At 56.2% G+C, this 18295-nt stretch overlaps 1 pseudogene; it reads left to right on the forward strand.

The window, feature by feature from the left end:
• Window positions 1–10182: 10182 nt before the first annotated feature.
• LOC143640377 (peroxiredoxin-2 pseudogene) lies at window positions 10183–14829 on the forward strand (annotated as a pseudogene).
• Window positions 14830–18295: the final 3466 nt, after the last annotated feature.

Below are 18295 nucleotides of genomic sequence, written 5' to 3' on the forward strand. Positions count from 1 at the left end.
GATCGGGCACCCTCTCAAGATGGAGCCGCCTTCTCACGAGCTGCCACCAGAAGACGGTGACATCTCCTGCTATGCCCATCTAAGTCTGGGGTCCAAGACTGTCCCTTTAACTCAGCTGAGGACCCGATGCTCAAAGCACCCCTCAGGCTTCAGGGTGGGAAGTCAGCACCACAGAGTGAGGCACCAATAGCACCACAGACCAGAGGAAACATCCAGTGCCATGATGTTTACAACAGTGAGTCTCGTTAGAATGTGTCTCCTCTGAACCAAGATCTTTCCAGTTGGTAAGTAACGTGGGTAGAAGAAGGTAGCCAGTTGGAAGTGAAGATCGTGAACTTCATCACCACCTATCCCAAGTTCCTGAGCTTGGGAGCCCTGCCTCACTGTGAGGATGAATGACGTCAGCTTCTGCCCAGAGAAAGGCCTGCTCACGACCCAGGGGTGCAGCGCAGCTGGGAGCTGCTGCCACCCCCAGCACCAGACGCCAGGCTGCAGACCCAGCTCGCAGGACTACCCAGACCAGGTGCTGACCAGTAAACACCAGATGAGACCGCTGCTGTGGGGCGTCTGGCGTGATGCCACGGAAGCCAGAAGGGCACCCGTGGTTGGCCACCTGGAGCTGCCCACGCACTGAGCCTCAACCCAGGCCAGGGTGAGAAGACGGCCTTCTGTGAGAGGGTGTGAGGTGACAGGCTTGCCCTGCAGAGCTGGGTGGGAAGAGGGAAGGGGCATGAGGGCAGATGCGGGTGACCATCTCTCAGGAGGGTCAGACTGTGCAGCTTCTCATGCCCCCATCACAACTCCGTGGCAGCAGGAAATCTGCCATGGACGATACAGATCCATGATGTCACTGTCCCCTTAAAACAGATTTATAAAACAGGCAGTAGAACACAGGTCATGGCTCTCCAAGGCCGGGGGCAGCAAGAGCCTGCACCTGGACACATGCACCGGCACCGGCCAGGTGAGCACCTGCTGCCATTTCCACAGCCTCTGGGAATGGGCCTCAGCGGCCCTGGTGAGTGGACATGAGGACCACAGAGGCCACCTCACCACTGGGAAGGTCCTGCCTGCCACTATGGCCACTGAACAGGCACATGCCAGGGGCAGCATGCTGGAGGGAAGCCAGCAGGGGCTGGCAGCCGCGTCCCTTGTGTCCCTCCTGGAAAGCAGGCCCTCCTCTGTCGGTGCCCATCCTTCTCCCCCAGACCCTGGCCTCGTTCTCTCGGCCTGGACTGCACAATCCTGGCTGCAGCCACAACCAGCAGGAGTATCCACTGTCTTCTCTCTTTACTTTTTAATTTTTTGAATTTATTTTTTTCCTTTTGATTGGTGCATGTGATCACAGAGTTGAGGGCTTCATTGTGACGTGTCTGTACTGCACCTGATCTCATCAGTTTCATTCTCCAGTTTACCGGCCCTGGTCTCTTCTATTTTCATGGAATCACCCCTTTTTATTAATTCCTTTCACTCTCCAGTTTCCACAGATGAGAGGAAACATGTGTCTTGACCTTCTGAGTTTGACTTATTTCACTTTACATGATGTTCTCTAGTTTCACCCATTTTCCTACAAAAACAATTTCATTTTTCTTTATAGCTCAGCAAAACTCCCTTTGTATACACACCATGTTTTCTGTGTCCATTCCTCTGTTGGTGGACACCCAGGCTGGTTCCATAGTGTGGCTATTGGGAATCGTGCTGCTATAAACATGGGTGTGCAGTATCCCTGTGGGAAATGCCTTGGGTTCTCTGGGGCGAATGCCCTGGAGTGGTGTGCTGGGCCGTGTGGTGGCTCCATGCCTAGTCTTTTGAGGAACCTCCACACCAATTTCTACAGGGGTTGCACTACTTTACTCTCCCCCCAGTGGTGCATGAGAGTTCTTTCTCCCTACTTCCTCTTCAGCATGTATTGTTATTTGTGTTTCTGATGACTGATCACCTGCCCTTTTCTCATCAACCTGCAAGACCTTTGGCTCAACATTCTATTACAGCGTGTGCAGGGGCCAATACACAGTTGGAATTTCATAAATGCTTCCTGATTTTTCTCATACCAATGACTCAGCTCAAAAGTTCAAAGCACAGAACTCCCACTTATCCTCAGGGGATGCATTCTAAGACCCCCCAGGAAAGTCCCCAAACCAAACATGGTACCAAATGTTACACAAGCTACACCTTTCCTACACACACACATATCCAAGTCACAAATCAGACTCACCAATACATTAGCATCTTAAAACACAGAACGATTATAACAATGTGCTATTTGTCAGCAGCCCTCCTCTTACACTGTGGGACATTGAGTACACCCAGGGTGACTTGACCACAGTGCTGTGATCTGCCAGTAACTGGCAGCTGAGCTGGGCACTCATGATCAGCAAGTGGGTAGACTACGCAGCTAAAGGGGGGATCTACATCCCAGGTGGGACAAATGGACCCACAAGACCTCATCTTGCTCTTCAAAATATTGCATGATTTAAAACTTATGATTTATTTATGGATTTTCTCATATTTAATATTTTCAGACTGCAGTTGATCACAAGTAACCAAATCCCAGGAAAGCAAACCCCACGTCTGTGGATGACTCCTCTCTCCTCACTGGGAGGGATCAAAGGCATGGGACTTCCCTACCATGACCAAAACTGGGGCTGGGAAAGACATCCTGCTGTTCTAGAAAGAACACAGGTGCAGGACGGGGCAGGGCCCCAGCGCTCAGGCACTGCAGGAAGACCACCCAGCAAGCCCCGAGCCCAGACTCCACTGGATAGGACTGGAGGGGCCTCCGGAGCTACAGGGTGGCTGCACAAGAGCAGGCCACTGAGTTGCCAGGCACGGTGAGCACGTGACACAACTGTGGCTCCCGTGGACCCTATTGCTCCTGAGATGAGAACAGGCGGAGCAGGCTGGGCCCTGAGGTGCTGGCCTGAGAGCGTCCACTGACCAGAGGGCTCCCTGAGGAAGCAGGGTGCAGACCAGCGCCTCTCTTTCTTGAGAGCTCAGAGACGCCGGGTCTGCACCCACCCAGAGCAGGGAGGCAGGACGTGTCCTCGGCATGGTGCAGGGCTCCCAGACACCTGGCCTCTGTGGGCCACTCACAGCCAAAAGGCTCTCCCCTCAGGACCACGTCTCTGGACTCTAGCCACTCCAGGCCACCCCGCAGCTCAGGATGTGGACATGCCTGTCCACACGCACCACTGGGGGCAGGGGTGGAGTCCCGGAAGATCACGCGGCCCAGCGCACTACAGCCCAGACTTCTGAGTGCCCTTAGAGTTTACCTGGGGAAGTCAAAAAGCCTTCAAACTCTCTAGAATTAATTCATGAAAAAGAAATCACAGGTATATGGCCAGAACTGGCAGAACTTTTCCTGAGGCACCTCAAGTCACACACTGAGGGCTCCCTACAAGCCAAACCTGAGATAGCCTCTAATCCCATTAAACTCTACTTGACGCCTGTATTAGTCAACCCTTGTTGCTACAGGAAACACCCGAGGCAGCCAACGTAAAAGGTCTTAGCTCCTGGCTCTGCAGGCTCAGAGCCAAGGGCATCTACCTGATCACATCACCTCGGGCACGGAGTGCATGCCGGAGTGAGTGCTCACATCTAGAGTCAGGAAGCAGCAAGGGGACCGGAGAGTCCTACCATCCCTTAGAGGGCATGACTCCAATGTCCCAGGCATTTCCTGCCAGGATCCTACAGGTTCCATCACCCCTTAGAGCACCGCTCTGTGGACCCAGTGTCCATCAGGAAGGACCCAGGACCTCCAATAAACTACCGCTACCCAGACCACTGCAACATGCTGCCCGCAGGGCCATGGCTCACTGCAGCAGCTCCACCAGATGTCCCAGCCAGGTGTGTGGGTTCAGCAGGTGTACACGTAGCTATTTAAATAGATGCTGACAGTAAGCATACGGCAATGCTGTGCAGGTGAGCAGAGCCCCCCACACCAGACAGGCAGCTGGAAACGCCCTGAGACAGCTGTGCTGCCTTTCCTGAGGCCCATGCAAGCCAGTGTGAGGAAATGCCAGCAGAACTGCCGGGGCAGTGCAAGCCTGCTTCAGACACTGTGCCTCTCAGATATTGGCAAAGATAAGCTGCTCCCCATTCTGATCATTCCTTCAGCCCAGATAATAATTTGCAAAGGTACCAAGTCTCTCCTTTACAGGTGCCAGAGTCATGAGTGTAAGTACAGGAGATTTTGAAAATAAGACTATTGATTCATTTGGTGCTCTGGAAAAGTTGCAATGGAGGGGCTTTCTCACTTTTCACAGTGCAAACTCCTAGAAGAGAAGCCATCCTACTCTGTGACTCCAGGTCAGGGCTCTGCTTCCCACTGCACAGTGTGAGATCACTGCACTCAGCAAATCCCACTGCATGCTCTGTGACTCCAGGTCAGGGCTCTGCTTCCCACTGCTCTGTGTCTGGTCACTGCACTCAGCCACTCCCACTGCGTGCTCTGTGACTCCAGGTCAGGGCTCTGCTTCCCACTGCACAGTGTCTGGTCACTGCACTCAGCCACTCCCACTGCGTGCTCTGTGACTCCAGGTCAGGGCTCTGCTTCCCACTGCACAGTGTCTGGTCACTGCACTCAGCCACTCCCACTGCGTGCTCTGTGACTCCAGGTCAGGGCTCTGCTTCCCACTGCACAGTGTCTGGTCACTGCACTCAGCCACTCCCACTGCGTGCTCTGTGACTCCAGGTCAGGGCTCTGCTTCCCACTGCTCTGTGTCTGGTCACTGCACTCAGCCACTCCCACTGCGTGCTCTGTGACTCCAGGTCAGGGCTCTGCTTCCCACTGCACAGTGTCTGGTCACTGCACTCAGCCACTCCCACTGCGTGCTCTGTGACTCCAGGACAGGGCTCTGCTTCCCACTGCACAGTGTCTGGTCACTGCACTCAGCCACTCCCACTGCATGCTCTGTGACTCCAGGTCAGGGCTCTGCTTCCCACTGCACAGTGTCTGGTCACTGCACTCAGCCACTCCCACTGCGTGCTCTGTCACTCCGGGTCAGGGCTCTGCTTCCCACTGCACAGTGTCTGGTCACTGCACTCAGCCACTCCCACTGCGTGCTCTGTGACTCCAGGACAGGGCTCTGCTTCCCACTGCACAGTGTCTGGTCACTGCACTCAGCCACTCCCACTGCGTGCTCTGTGACTCCGGGTCAGGGCTCTGCTTCCCACTGCACAGTGTCTGGTCACTGCACTCAGCCACTCCCACTGCGTGCTCTATGACTCCGGGTCAGGGCTCTGCTTCCCACTGCACAGTGTCTGGTCACTGCACTCAGCCACTCCCACTGCGTGCTCTGTCACTCCGGGTCAGGGCTCTGCTTCCCACCGCACAGTGTCTGATCACTGCACTCAGCCACTCCCACTGCGTGCTCTGTGACTCCAGGTCAGGGCTCTGCTTCCCACTGCACAGTGTCTGATCACTGCACTCAGCCACTCCCACTGCGTGCTCTGTCACTCCAGGTCAGGGCTCTGCTTCCCACTGCACAGTGTGTGATCACTGCACTCAGCCACTCCCACTGCGTGCTCTATGACTCCGGGTCAGGGCTCTGCTTCCCACTGCACAGTGTCTGGTCACTGCACTCAGCCACTCCCACTGCGTGCTCTGTCACTCCGGGTCAGGGCTCTGCTTCCCACCGCACAGTGTCTGATCACTGCACTCAGCCACTCCCACTGCGTGCTCTGTGACTCCAGGTCAGGGCTCTGCTTCCCACTGCACAGTGTCTGATCACTGCACTCAGCCACTCCCACTGCGTGCTCTGTGACTCCAGGTCAGGGCTCTGCTTCCCACTGCACAGTGTCTGATCACTGCACTCAGCCACTCCCACTGCGTGCTCTGTCACTCCAGGTCAACGCTCTGCTTCCCACTGCACAGTGTCTGATCACTGCACTCAGCCACTCCCACTGCGTGCTCTGTCACTCCAGGTCAGGGCTCTGCTTCCCACTGCACAGTGTCTGGTCACTGCACTCAGCCACTCCCACTGTGTGCTCTGTGACTCCAGGACAGGGCTCTGCTTCCCACTGCACAGTGTCTGGTCACTGCACTCAGCCACTCCCACTGCGTGCTCTGTGTCTCCAGGTCAGGGCTCTGCTTCCCACTGCACAGTGTCTGATCACTGCACTCACCCACTCCCACTGCGTGCTCTGTGACTCCAGGTCAGGGCTCTGCTTCCCACTGCACAGTGTCTGGTCACTGCACTCAGCCACTCCCACTGCGTGCTCTGTGACTCCAGGTCAGGGCTCTGCTTCCCACTGCACAGTGTCTGATCACCGCACTCAGCCACTCCCACTGCGTGCTCTGTGACTCCAGGTCAGGGCTCTGCTTCCCACTGCACAGTGTCTGATCACCGCACTCAGCCACTCCCACTGCGTGCTCCGTGACTCCAGGTCAGGGCTCTGCTTCCCACTGCACAGTGTCTGATCACCGCACTCAGCCACTCCCACTGCGTGCTCTGTGACTCCAGGTCAGGGCTCTGCTTCCCACTGCACAGTGTCTGATCACCGCACTCAGCCACTCCCACTGCGTGCTCTGTGACTCCAGGTCAGGGCTCTGCTTCCCACTGCACAGTGTCTGATCACTGCACTCACCCACTCCCACTGCGTGCTCTGTCACTCCAGGTCAGGGCTCTGCTTCCCACTGCACAGTGTCTGGTCACTGCACTCAGCCACTCCCACTGCGTGCTCTGTGACTCCAGGTCAGGGCTCTGCTTCCCACTGGACAGTGTCTGATCACTGCACTCAGCCACTCCCACTGCGTGCTCTGTGACTCCAGGTCAGGGCTCTGCTTCCCACTGCACAGTGTGTGATCACTGCACTCAGCCACTCCCACTGCGTGCTCTGTGACTCCAGGACAGGGCTCTGCTTCCCACTGCTCTGTGTCTGGTCACTGCACTCAGTCACTCCCACTGCGTGCTCTATGACTCCAGGACAGGGCTCGGCTTCCCACTGCACAGTGTCTGGTCACTGCACTCAGCCACTCCCACTGCGTGCTCTGTGACTCCAGGACAGGGCTCGGCTTCCCACTGCACAGTGTCTGGTCACTGCACTCAGCCACTCCCACTGCGTGCTCTATGACTCCAGGACAGGGCTCGGCTTCCCACTGCACAGTGTCTGGTCACTGCACTCAGCCACTCCCACTGCGTGCTCTGTGACTCCAGGACAGGGCTCGGCTTCCCACTGGACAGTGTGTGATCACTGCACTCAGCCACTCCCACTGCGTGCTCTGTGACTCCAGGTAAGGGCTCTGCTTCCCACTGCACGGTGTCTGATCACCGCACTCACCCACTCCCACTGCGTGCTCTGTGACTCCAGGACAGGGCTCTGCTTCCCACTGCTCTGTGTCTGGTCACTGCACTCAGTCACTCCCACTGCGTGCTCTATGACTCCAGGACAGGGCTCTGCTTCCCACCGCACAGTGTCTGGTCACTGCACTCAGTCACTCCCACTGCGTGCTCTGTGACGTCAGGTCAGGGCTCTGCTTCCCACTGCACAGTGTCTGGTCACTGCACTCACCCACTCCCACTGCGTGCTCTGTGTCTCCAGGTCAGGGCTCTGCTTCCCACTGCACAGTGTCTGGTCACTGCACTCACCCACTCCCACTGCGTGCTCTGTCACTCCAGGTCAGGGCTCTGCTTCCCACTGCACAGTGTCTGATCACCGCACTCAGCCACTCCCACTGCGTGCTCTGTGACTCCAGGTCAGGGCTCTGCTTCCCACTGCACAGTGTCTTATCACTGCACTCAGCCACTCCCACTGTGTGCTCTGTGACTCCAGGTCAGGGCTCTGCTTCCCACTGCACAGTGTCTGATCACTGCACTCAGCCACTCCCACTGCATGCTCTGTCACTCCGGGTCAGGGCTCTGCTTCCCACCGCACAGTGTCTGATCACTGCACTCAGCCACTCCCACTGCGTGCTCTGTGACTCCAGGACAGGGCTCTGCTTCCCACTGCACAGTGTCTGATCACTGCACTCAGCCACTCCCACTGCGTGCTCTGTCACTCCAGGTCAGGGCTCTGCTTCCCACTGCACAGTGTGTGATCACTGCACTCAGCCACTCCCACTGCGTGCTCTATGACTCCGGGTCAGGGCTCTGCTTCCCACTGCACAGTGTCTGGTCACTGCACTCAGCCACTCCCACTGCGTGCTCTGTCACTCCGGGTCAGGGCTCTGCTTCCCACCGCACAGTGTCTGATCACTGCACTCAGCCACTCCCACTGCGTGCTCTGTGACTCCAGGTCAGGGCTCTGCTTCCCACTGCACAGTGTCTGATCACTGCACTCAGCCACTCCCACTGCATGCTCTGTGACTCCAGGTCAGGGCTCTGCTTCCCACTGCACAGTGTCTGATCACTGCACTCAGCCACTCCCACTGCGTGCTCTGTCACTCCAGGTCAGGGCTCTGCTTCCCACTGCACAGTGTCTGGTCACTGCACTCAGCCACTCCCACTGTGTGCTCTGTGACTCCAGGACAGGGCTCTGCTTCCCACTGCTCTGTGTCTGATCACTGCACTCAGCCACTCCCACTGCGTGCTCTGTGTCTCCAGGTCAGGGCTCTGCATCCCACTGCACAGTGTGTGATCCCTGCACTCAGCCACTCCCACTGCGTGCTCTGTCACTCCAGGTCAGGGCTCTGCTTCCCACTGCACAGTGTCTGATCACTGCACTCAGCCACTCCCACTGCGTGCTCTGTGACTCCAGGTCAGGGCTCTGCTTCTCACTAGCATGATACCGATCACTGCACTCATCCACGTCCACTGCGTACTCTTTGACTTCAAATCCCCCATGTGTAAGGCTATTCCCCTCTCTTTAGTTTGGGAATCCCACCTCATATTCACACCCCAAAGCCAGCAGGAAGCAGTGGCAGCACGACTGATCCTCTCCAGGCACTCACCCAGGTGCTGCGTACTGTGTGATTCTTAGTCTCTTCCTAATCGTTACTTGTTCCTGAGGTGAGAAGAGCTGTGCTGTCACTCTTTCCAGAATCGTGAGCCTGTGGCTTTGCAGTGATGGCAAGTGGGTGTTTGCCTCTGTCCAGTGGCTATGGCCAGCAGAAGCAAGTCTGTCCCATGGAGTAGGGAAGAACTGGAACTTGGGGAACAGAACAGTGGAGTTGTGCTTGGGTAGGGGCTGCGATGTGCTGCAGCCACAACAGCCATGGTACAGGAGGTGGGCAGCTGTGCTGGGCCTCCAAGCCATTCACCAGGGTCTGTCAGCAGCATGGAGCCTAGGGCCAGAGACCTGCCCACTTTGAGGGCCTGCCCACTTTAAGGACCTCTGGGAGGCTGGTGAGGCCAGGTCTGGGCCTCCAGAGAGCCTCTGTGTGCCACTAATCGCTGCTGTCCCCAGTGCCCACCTGAACATGTGAATGGGTTACACCAATGATCACGGTGGCTCCCTGGCACACTCACAGGGGGCACTGTGGGAGGACATCCTGATTGCTCTCTGGGTCCTCGTGTAACCTGGCTCAGCAAAGCAACCTGGTGGCCACCTGACCTGAGGGCCCCCGTCTCACAGTGCTGTGGGCATGGAAGTGGCCCTGGCAGGGACCCTGACACACAGGTATCTCACGAATGACCAATGCTGACTATCCTGCCTAAGGTTTTGACACTGTGACAAATGGTAAGACAGAACAGGGTCCTGCCTCACTGATCCTTCTGTTAGAACAAAGCCAGCTGCAGCCTGGCAGAGCTGTCACATCCTGCTCGCAGACACCAATGGTGGCTGAACTGTGCCGCCACCTGGGTGGGCGCTGTCCACCAGCACATGGTGCCTCATCACCAGCCACGTAGGAAACAGTGTATTCCGTCCCCACTGCTACACAGGGACTCTTTAAAATGCCCTAGCCACAAAATCAGAGGAGCACAAATTCTTATGTTGTCCGGCTCAAATTTAACCAAAAACCTCACCTCTGTGATCACAAAGAACTTCAGTTACAAACCAGTCAGTTCCTCCCACGTGCAGAGGCTCTGTGACAGCTGGAAGACTTGGGCCACAGAGCCAGCCAGCTCTCAGGAGGCCTCCCTGCCCCTGTGGGCAGGATACTCGGAAGCATCTCAGTCTGGATGGGCTTGTCCCTGCAACACTCACTCATGAGGGTCTCCTGGGGGCCAGCAGGCTTCGTCCCTTCAGCATGGAAGGCAACTGAGGACACAGGTCTCCTTCTGGGGTATAACAAAGCAGGCCAGGATGCCTGCGACCAAGGCTGCTGGTAAACAGGCCCTGACCTGCAAGTCCCAACAGGCAGGAGTGAACGAGCCTGCCTCCTACCCGCCGAAGGTACCAGAGAGCAAGCACGGCAGTCCAGAGGTCATCTTCCTGCCTCCTGCAGAGGCAGCACCTGGGAGGCAACACCTTAGAGCTGCAAGGAGACGGCACACCCACAGCCCCGGGAGCTGAATGGACACCACGGCGACTCGTGGAGCCTGGTGTCATGGCTGGCAGCCTCCTACCATGGGTCTCCACTGGAAGCGAGTTCCGATTCTTCTGGCTGCAAGAGAGCACAGCACGTTCCCAGGAATTCATGTCTAGATGACCACACTTCAGCTTGAGGAGAGGACCGTCCAGACAAGCTGGACCTGTGCTGAGGCCTATACCTGGGTGTTCCATAATAGGGGTGCCAAATACTCTCAGGACCTTGCTAAGGGGTGCATTCTGGGCATTCCTGAAGACAGCACTTGGGGAGGACTCCTCCCGCTGTGTAGGGGACACTGGTGGGTGTGGAAGCCCGCCAGCTTCCACCGTGTGATGAGGTCAGCAGTCCAGACCACTATGCCACAAGCTCCTCTCAGATGTGCCATGAATGTTTGGTTCTGAAGTGGTCCTTAGCTCCCTGGGTGCATCCCAGTCAACTGCAGCACAGCACCAGGTGCACAGGGCACTGCCCACTGTGTCCTGTGTGCAACTCACAACCAGCACCCAGGCAGGGCACAGTCATCATCCAGAGATCCCCCTCCGTGCCCCTGCAGGCAGCCACAGCCCGGCTGGTGATCTTTGATCATGATGCCATATTCACTTTTCATTAAGGCTAAGTGCACGAACCTGTGACAGTGACTGACGTGACCACTGAGCTATAAGGCTGCACCGGGGCAAGGAGCCTTGCCAGCACAATGTCCAACTGGCATCAGGGAAAGCTCCTGGGCTACTCAACATGCCTGAGAGAGTGAAATGACTCTGCACCATGTCTGACCCCAAAGCACAGCATGAGCTCTGCACAGTCAGCCCTCCCTGGTGGTTCTAGATCTGCTGGTGGACTTCTACTTCTACTCCACAGCAGTGGACGCTCCAAGTCAACCAGATCACCCACACACTTGAAGAGCTGCAGCTTGCCCACTACTCTGCCAATAACAATAATCCCCCAATGCAAATTAAGTCCATAATGAAACATCACTTTATCTTATCAAATTTTTGAAGATAAGAGACAAAATCAGAAGAGCAAAATGATGATTAAGCACCCAAGGATCCCTTGTGTCTGCCAGTGGCCGCGCAAGCCCGCAGCCCTGGCCGTGGTGTGGAAGCCCCAGTCTGTTCTCACGCAGGGAGGGTCCTAGGGGATGTGGGCTCATGCAGAAAACTCTTTAGAAAACGGAGGCTTTGCTTTGGTGGCATGGAAACCACAAAATGGACGCAGTCAGACATGTATCTCGTACCTAGTGCCAGGTGCCATCGTGGGGATGAAGCAATGGTGTGGAGGGGAGGTAGCACAAGACTAGAAGACCCAGGCAGGGACGTGTGACCAGGCAGCATGCAGAACAAAAGGCTTCACTTCACACGAGTGGACCAGGGGAGAGAGCTCCCGTACCGCTGCCGCGGCGACAGAACAACCACCCCACCACCTCAGGTGACCCGTGTGCACCCTTACACTGGAGCCCGCGGAGGAGGCCCCAGAGCCTCCAGGAACCGCCAGACACCCCTGGGAGCAGTGGCCCAGGACACTACGCGGGTCAGAAGAGCCCCCGGGCCCAGCTGACCCTGCACAGTGGAGGTGCTGGTGAGGAGGGCTGCTCCAGATCAGACGTCAAGAAGGTCTGTCATGCAGCAGTGGGCAGGGCGCTGCACGGACGCTCCCACCTGCCACTCTGCACGAGGACACTGCAGCCAGAGCCCTGCACCCCACACGGAGGAGCCCTGAGAGAGGCCCCTGTAGGGACTGGGGCCACGAGGTGTCAGATAAGCCAGATCGCCCACTTCACACTGCCAGTAACAGTGGCTCCAAACGTGAGCTGTGGCAGGGCCTCGGCTGCAGGAGCCATAGAGGGAGCGTTGTCCCTGCGACTGGATGTCCCCATGCAACACGATGTGTGTTCTGATGATAGGCCCTCAGCCACCACCACGTGAGGGGTGGCTAGGAAGCCCTGAGACTGCCTTTGGGAAGTCCCTCCAGAGCCCTGGCCCGAGGTGCAGCCCCGGGAGGGGACAGGGGAGTGTGAATGTGGGCTGGGCACCCGTAGGAAACAGGTTGCCATTTGGATGAGGCCAGCGAAGGTGGAAAGAGAAGCCCCTGCTGGTGGCTTGCAGCCCACCCGTGCCTCGTTCCACGCCGGACCACCACCCTGGGGCTCAGACATCAGTGAGGTGCCCGCATCATGGGCTAGCAAAGGGGCCTTTGTCACGGTGGGGTGCGGAGGCCTGTCACTGAACGGTGGCTGCCATGATTGTCCTCATAGCTCTTCAGACATCAGTGAGGTGCCCGCATCACGGGCTAGCAAAGGGCCTTTGTCACGGTGGGGTGCGGAAGGCCCTGAACAGTGGCTGCCATGATTGTCCTCATAGCTCTTCAGACATCAGTGAGGTGCCCGCATCACGGGCTAGCAAAGGGCCTTTGTCACGGTGGGGTGCGGAAGGCCCTGAACAGTGGCTGACTTGATTGTCCTCATAGCTCTTCAGACATTGGGTGCACAGCCTCCACCTGCACCAGGCCCTGCACATGGGAAAGGCCCATCCCTCCCAGGACCACGTCCAACTCCACCTGGCTGCCCGTTCACCAGCCCTCAGGCCCTCCTGCCCATCAGCTGGGTGGCAGCTCCTCATGTCTCTCATCCCTTCTTTCCTGTCCCTTTCAGAGATGGGAACTGACTTAGGACTTTGGGCCATGTCCTGGTCACTGGGCCCAGGCTCCATGTCCCATATCAGTCCCCCATAGGCCTCGGCACCCAGCCCAGGAAGGGAGACCCACTGTGACTCCAGGGATCAGCTCAGTGCTGTGTGGGACCATCCTGTGAGTCTGCTGAGGAAGGTCACACTGAATGTTTTCCTACTAGAATCCAGGCCCTTTCAAAGCTGGCTCTCTTTTAATAGTGAATTGTCCATTTCTTGCACACAATTTTCTCAGCATACATCTAGTTAAGAGAGTTTAATAGGGCTATCTCAACAAGATCTCTCCCCCTTCAATCACCGACGAGGCCAAAGGACCACGATGAAAGTTCTTTGAATGCCAGCCGGAGAGATCCTGTCTGGAGAGCATGGTCTGGGGTCATCACAGTGACAGCTGAGGAGCCTGGGGCCTGACCAGCAAGGTGCTGGGCTGGCCTCACCCTCCACCTGCTCTGACCAAAAGACCCAATGAGAACAACATAGAAGAGGGAACATTTATTTGGGGCTTGTGGTTTCAGAGGTCTCAGTCCACAGATGGCTGCCACCCCGTGGCTCTGGGCTCAGAGGAGCAGGACATCTTAGAGGATGCTCTTTCCCTTAGAGGAAAGGCATGGCAGAGCAGAGCAGCTCAGGACATGGCACTGGGAGGCAGAGAGACAGTGCTGCTCGCCAGGACAAGATACAAACCCCAAAGGCATGGCCCCAGAGACCCACCTCCTCCAGCCACACCCCACCTGCCACGGTTACCACCAGGTAATCCTTAGCAGTGAATGATCCACTGATCAGGTCAAATCTAATCCTCTCACTTCTGAAAATTCTTGCACCACGTCACATATAAGTTTTGGGGACACCTCTTATTAAACCGTAACCACACCCCTCAACCACAGCCTCATCTACCATCCCTGGGGCTGGTGTCTACAAGGGACAAGGGCATCGGCTGACTTAGATGGATGGGGCTTGAGGCCCAGGTAAGGGCCCAGCAGGTCCCCGGAATGTGGCCAGAGCCTTGCACTCACTGCACAGGGACAGCACACCCACCAGAGCACGGGCACTTGGCCCAGGCGTCCGCCTTCTAAGCGCAAGGGACACTCACACTTGGCTTTGAGAACCCGAGTGGCTGTGTGTCCTTCCAGGTGACTTCTCTTGCTTGTGCGCCTCAGCCCCTGGCCACACCACATCAGAAAGCCCGCCCTGACTTCACTGCCACCGCGGGGGGACAGGGCCTTCAAGGGGGTCAAGCTCTCTGGCGACACAGGGAAGCGCATGGTCCTCTTTTCTACCCACTGGACCTCACTTCTGTGTGCCCCACAGAGATCACCACTTCCAGCGAGCGTGCTGAGGACGTGAGCAAGCTGGGCTGCCAGGTGCTGGGTGTCTCCGCCGACTCTCCGCTCACCCACTTGGCCTGGATCAACCCCCGTGGAAGCAGGCAGGCTTGGGCCCCTGAATATCCCCCTGCTTGCCGACGTGACCAGAAGCTTGTCCCATAACCATGGTGCGCTGAAAGGTGGTGAGGGCATTGCCCACAGGGGCCTCTCGGTCACTGATGGCAAGGGAGTCCTTCGCCAGGTCACCGTCAGTGATCTGCCCGCGGGGCGCTCTGTGGGTGAGGCTTTGTGGCCAGTCCCGGCCTCAGTGCCCAGATGAGCATGGGGAAGTCTGTCCCACTGGCTGCAAGTCTGGCAGTGAACAATCAAGCCCAAGGCGGACGACAGCCAGGAATATTTCTCCAAGCACAACTAGCCTGGGTCCTGGGATTCCATCTGGGCCCCTACCGGGGTGCTCTGTGCTGACCCAGGAAAGGCGGGACCTGCCCTTCCAAACTCCAGCGTATGGGGGAGGGCTGGTCAACCAGGCCCAGGCTTTCCACGTCCTCATCCCCTACATGGGATCTGGTTAATAGTGACCTTTTTATCCAGCTGGGTACAGGCACACAGGGGACCAATAAACATTAGGAACATAAAAAAAAAAAAAGACAGGGCCCATCTCCCACACAGCCCCTTCTGAGCCCAGGGGCATTGGGTCACCTCCACAGCCCTTAGGTCAGCTGTGAATCACAGGGTTCTGTAGTGGCTTCTTCGGTTGAAACAGGCCTGGGACCTCAGGGAGAATTCAGATTTGTGCTCACTCTGGAGCAGAGCAGTAAAAGAGAAGTTCAACTGTCACACTCAGGAGTCTTGGGACCTGCAGGGCTTCGCGCTGCCCTGAGCACTGCGGCTGCGGCAGGCGAGCACACACTCGGTCCTGAACTCAAGAACGCCTCGGGGTCTTCTCTGGTATCTTGGTCACTGGCTCCAGAACCAGTGACCTACTCAACATTTCACATGTAAAGAGTCCTTTATAATCAATAAATGTTCTATTTCCAAAAACACCTTTCTGCATGAAAAGTTTGAGAAAGTTCAACATTAAGATTTCATCAAAGGACTGGCTGGAAAAGGATAAATATTACAATAAGAAACACCAGGAGAGGGCATGAGACTTTTTGTTCAGAAAGTGCTCTCCAGGCTGCTGAAGGAAATGCAGCCCTGTCACTGGGTTCCAGAGAGAACCAAGAGAGGCCCAGGTGGGGCACCCCTCTTGTGGTCACCACAAAATGAGGGGAACACTGAAATCACCCTCCCCAAAGTCCACAGTGGCAAGTAACCAGCAAAGGACATTTGTTCGTGAACCACCGTTGACCTGGGGGTGGAGACTGTGGTACCGCCAGCTCTGCTTGGCCACCCAGAAGTGCCTGGAGAGACGTGGACAGACAGGTGGACATTACGGCCACACAGAACCCAGGGAGAAGGAATTCCACCCTGCAGCTCACAGAGAGACCGAGAAGCACAAACAAGAGGAGACGCAGCAGCAGGACATCTGGGTGACCAAGACGCAGCAACAAGGTGGCAGAACGTGCCGGCCGACATCCACTCAGGACCCCGTGTCACAGGCCAGGGACAACCGTCCCCAGCACGCCTGCTGTCTCCAGAGAGCCTGCTCAAGCGGAGCAGGGTCAAGGGCATGACGAGGGAGGCAGGAAGGAAACTGCAGAGGAAGATGTCCACGGCCGTCACAGCAGCGCAGAAGACGTGCAGCCAGGCGCTGCCACGCCACTCGTGGGCCAAGACTCGACCAGCCACTGGAGGAGACCCCAGGGCGCTCAGAGGACGACGAGACCAGGAAAGCAGCTCACAGGAGGGAGGCACCCTCTGCGCCTGCAGAGCAAAGCGCAGGAAGAGAACGACCGTGGGAGCACAGCAAGTGGAGCAGGCAGCACCCAGGAAGGGACCAGAGGCCCTGGCAAGGAGAGGCTGAGGTCACCTCTGAGGACACACCGACTCTGACTCGGTTGGCACCAAGAAGCCCTGAAGGTGAGGCTGGCTCAAGCACATTCCGTCAGAAGACGCCCATCAGGGAGGCACCCCCCATCCCAGAGGCCCTGGGGACCGAGCCCAGCCCCCATGCCCAGTCATTAAGCCCCAGGTCTCTGGAAACGCCACACCACGTGCCCTGCACCGTCCCCATCCAGGAGAATCACGGCAAAGACAAGGGAACCGCAGGCCCAGAGCCCCAAGGAAAGAGTGAGCATGAACCCAGGATTCAAAAGAAGCCCCGTTCCTTAAGCATAAAAGTTCAAAAACAAATCCTTAAATGACCACCCCTGGCCATGCAGAAAGAGCCACTTGATGATAAGGTCGACCCCCCCAGAGACCAAGACAAAGAAGCCCCCTGGAGAAGCCACAGCGAGAGGCAGGTCTGAGGAGACTGACTGCAGGTGCACACCAGCTTTCGCAGGGCTGGGCTCTGCTGCAGACCCAGCAACCCTGGCTGCACTCACACTCAAGCACGAGTACACCTGTTTATATGCACATCCGTATACATGCATGTGTGTACATGAGTGAACACGCACATAGGTACGTGTGTGCATGTGTTAGTGTGTGTGTGCCTATACGTAGTGTATATGTGTGTAGACATTTGCACGTGTATACATGTGTTTCGGTGTATAGTCACGTTTACACAAGTGCATGTATATATAGATCTATGTGTATGTGCTTAATGTGTGCACACATGCATACACAAATGTGTGTTATGTGCCTGCACATGTGCCTATGTATGTGTTTCCGTGTCTGTGTATGTGTGTGTTTGTGTGCATGTGTCTATGCACACTTGTACTTGAATTTTTGAGGTAGAGGGTGAAACCCAGGAGAGATGTAAGAATGGAACTCCGAGTTTCAAATTTTCTCTCCTTTTATGCTTAGGCTTTTTAAGGCATGGTATCTACTGGGATGGAGAAGCCTTCCTGTGGGGCACAGCACTGACTTTCATGTGTCATCAACTTATTCACCATATGAAAATCCAATAAACCAAATGCTCCCTTACACACGTGCACACCACAGCTGGCCAGCATTTTCCAGCGTACTTGTGACCACCGAGCTATGCACAGGGTGTCAGATGGCTCTTCCTGGGAGGAGCGTGGGATGCTCCTGCCAACCTCTTTGCCAGTTCCTGTACTGGCTCAGTGTCTTAAAATCTATATTGCCTTTCACTGAAAATCAGGTGATTTGATAATAAAAAGGGAAAACATCAAGTAAAACCATTCAAATGTTCTAAATATTTAAACAGCATTTGTAAATTAAAAATTTTTTCTAATGAGTTATTTGAACATTTTGATTCATTTATCATGTAAAGTGATAGGAAATGATTTTTCAGTCTAAAACATGAAGTCTAAAAGCATACTTCCAAGCAGAGCTGACTTGGACTCTGACTTTTTCACAAAACTGGGGTCTACGAATCCGCGTCCTGACGCGTGTTCCAAGTCAACCCGTCCATGAGGCACACACGGTCCACTGGTCCATCACGTGCGTGGGTCTCTTCTGCTGTGCCCCTCTGCTGAGATGCCGCAGCTGGTGATTGGATCATGGTCCTGGTGCACAGGAAGCCCTGTCACCCTCAGGTAGACTCCAGGTCTGTGGCAGTTCCACAGAGAAACTCTGGGAATGGTGTAAAACCAGCACATTAATGTCCAGGTAGACCTCTGCCAAGGGCACTTAACCCATCCTTAGGGTTTTCTTCATTTCACTGCAGATCTCTCTGACCATCAGCAACCCAGGCTGGAAACTGAACGCTACGACAGCGGCACAGCCAACTGAGGGTTCCCTGGACGCACAGAGATCCGGGTCCTCAGGACGCTCTCATCTCTGTGCAGTGCTGGGGAGTGAGCCAAGGCCCT

The sequence above is a fragment of the Callospermophilus lateralis genome, unplaced genomic scaffold (genome assembly GCF_048772815.1).
Source record: "Callospermophilus lateralis isolate mCalLat2 unplaced genomic scaffold, mCalLat2.hap1 Scaffold_2099, whole genome shotgun sequence".
Lineage (NCBI taxonomy): Eukaryota > Metazoa > Chordata > Mammalia > Rodentia > Sciuridae > Callospermophilus > Callospermophilus lateralis.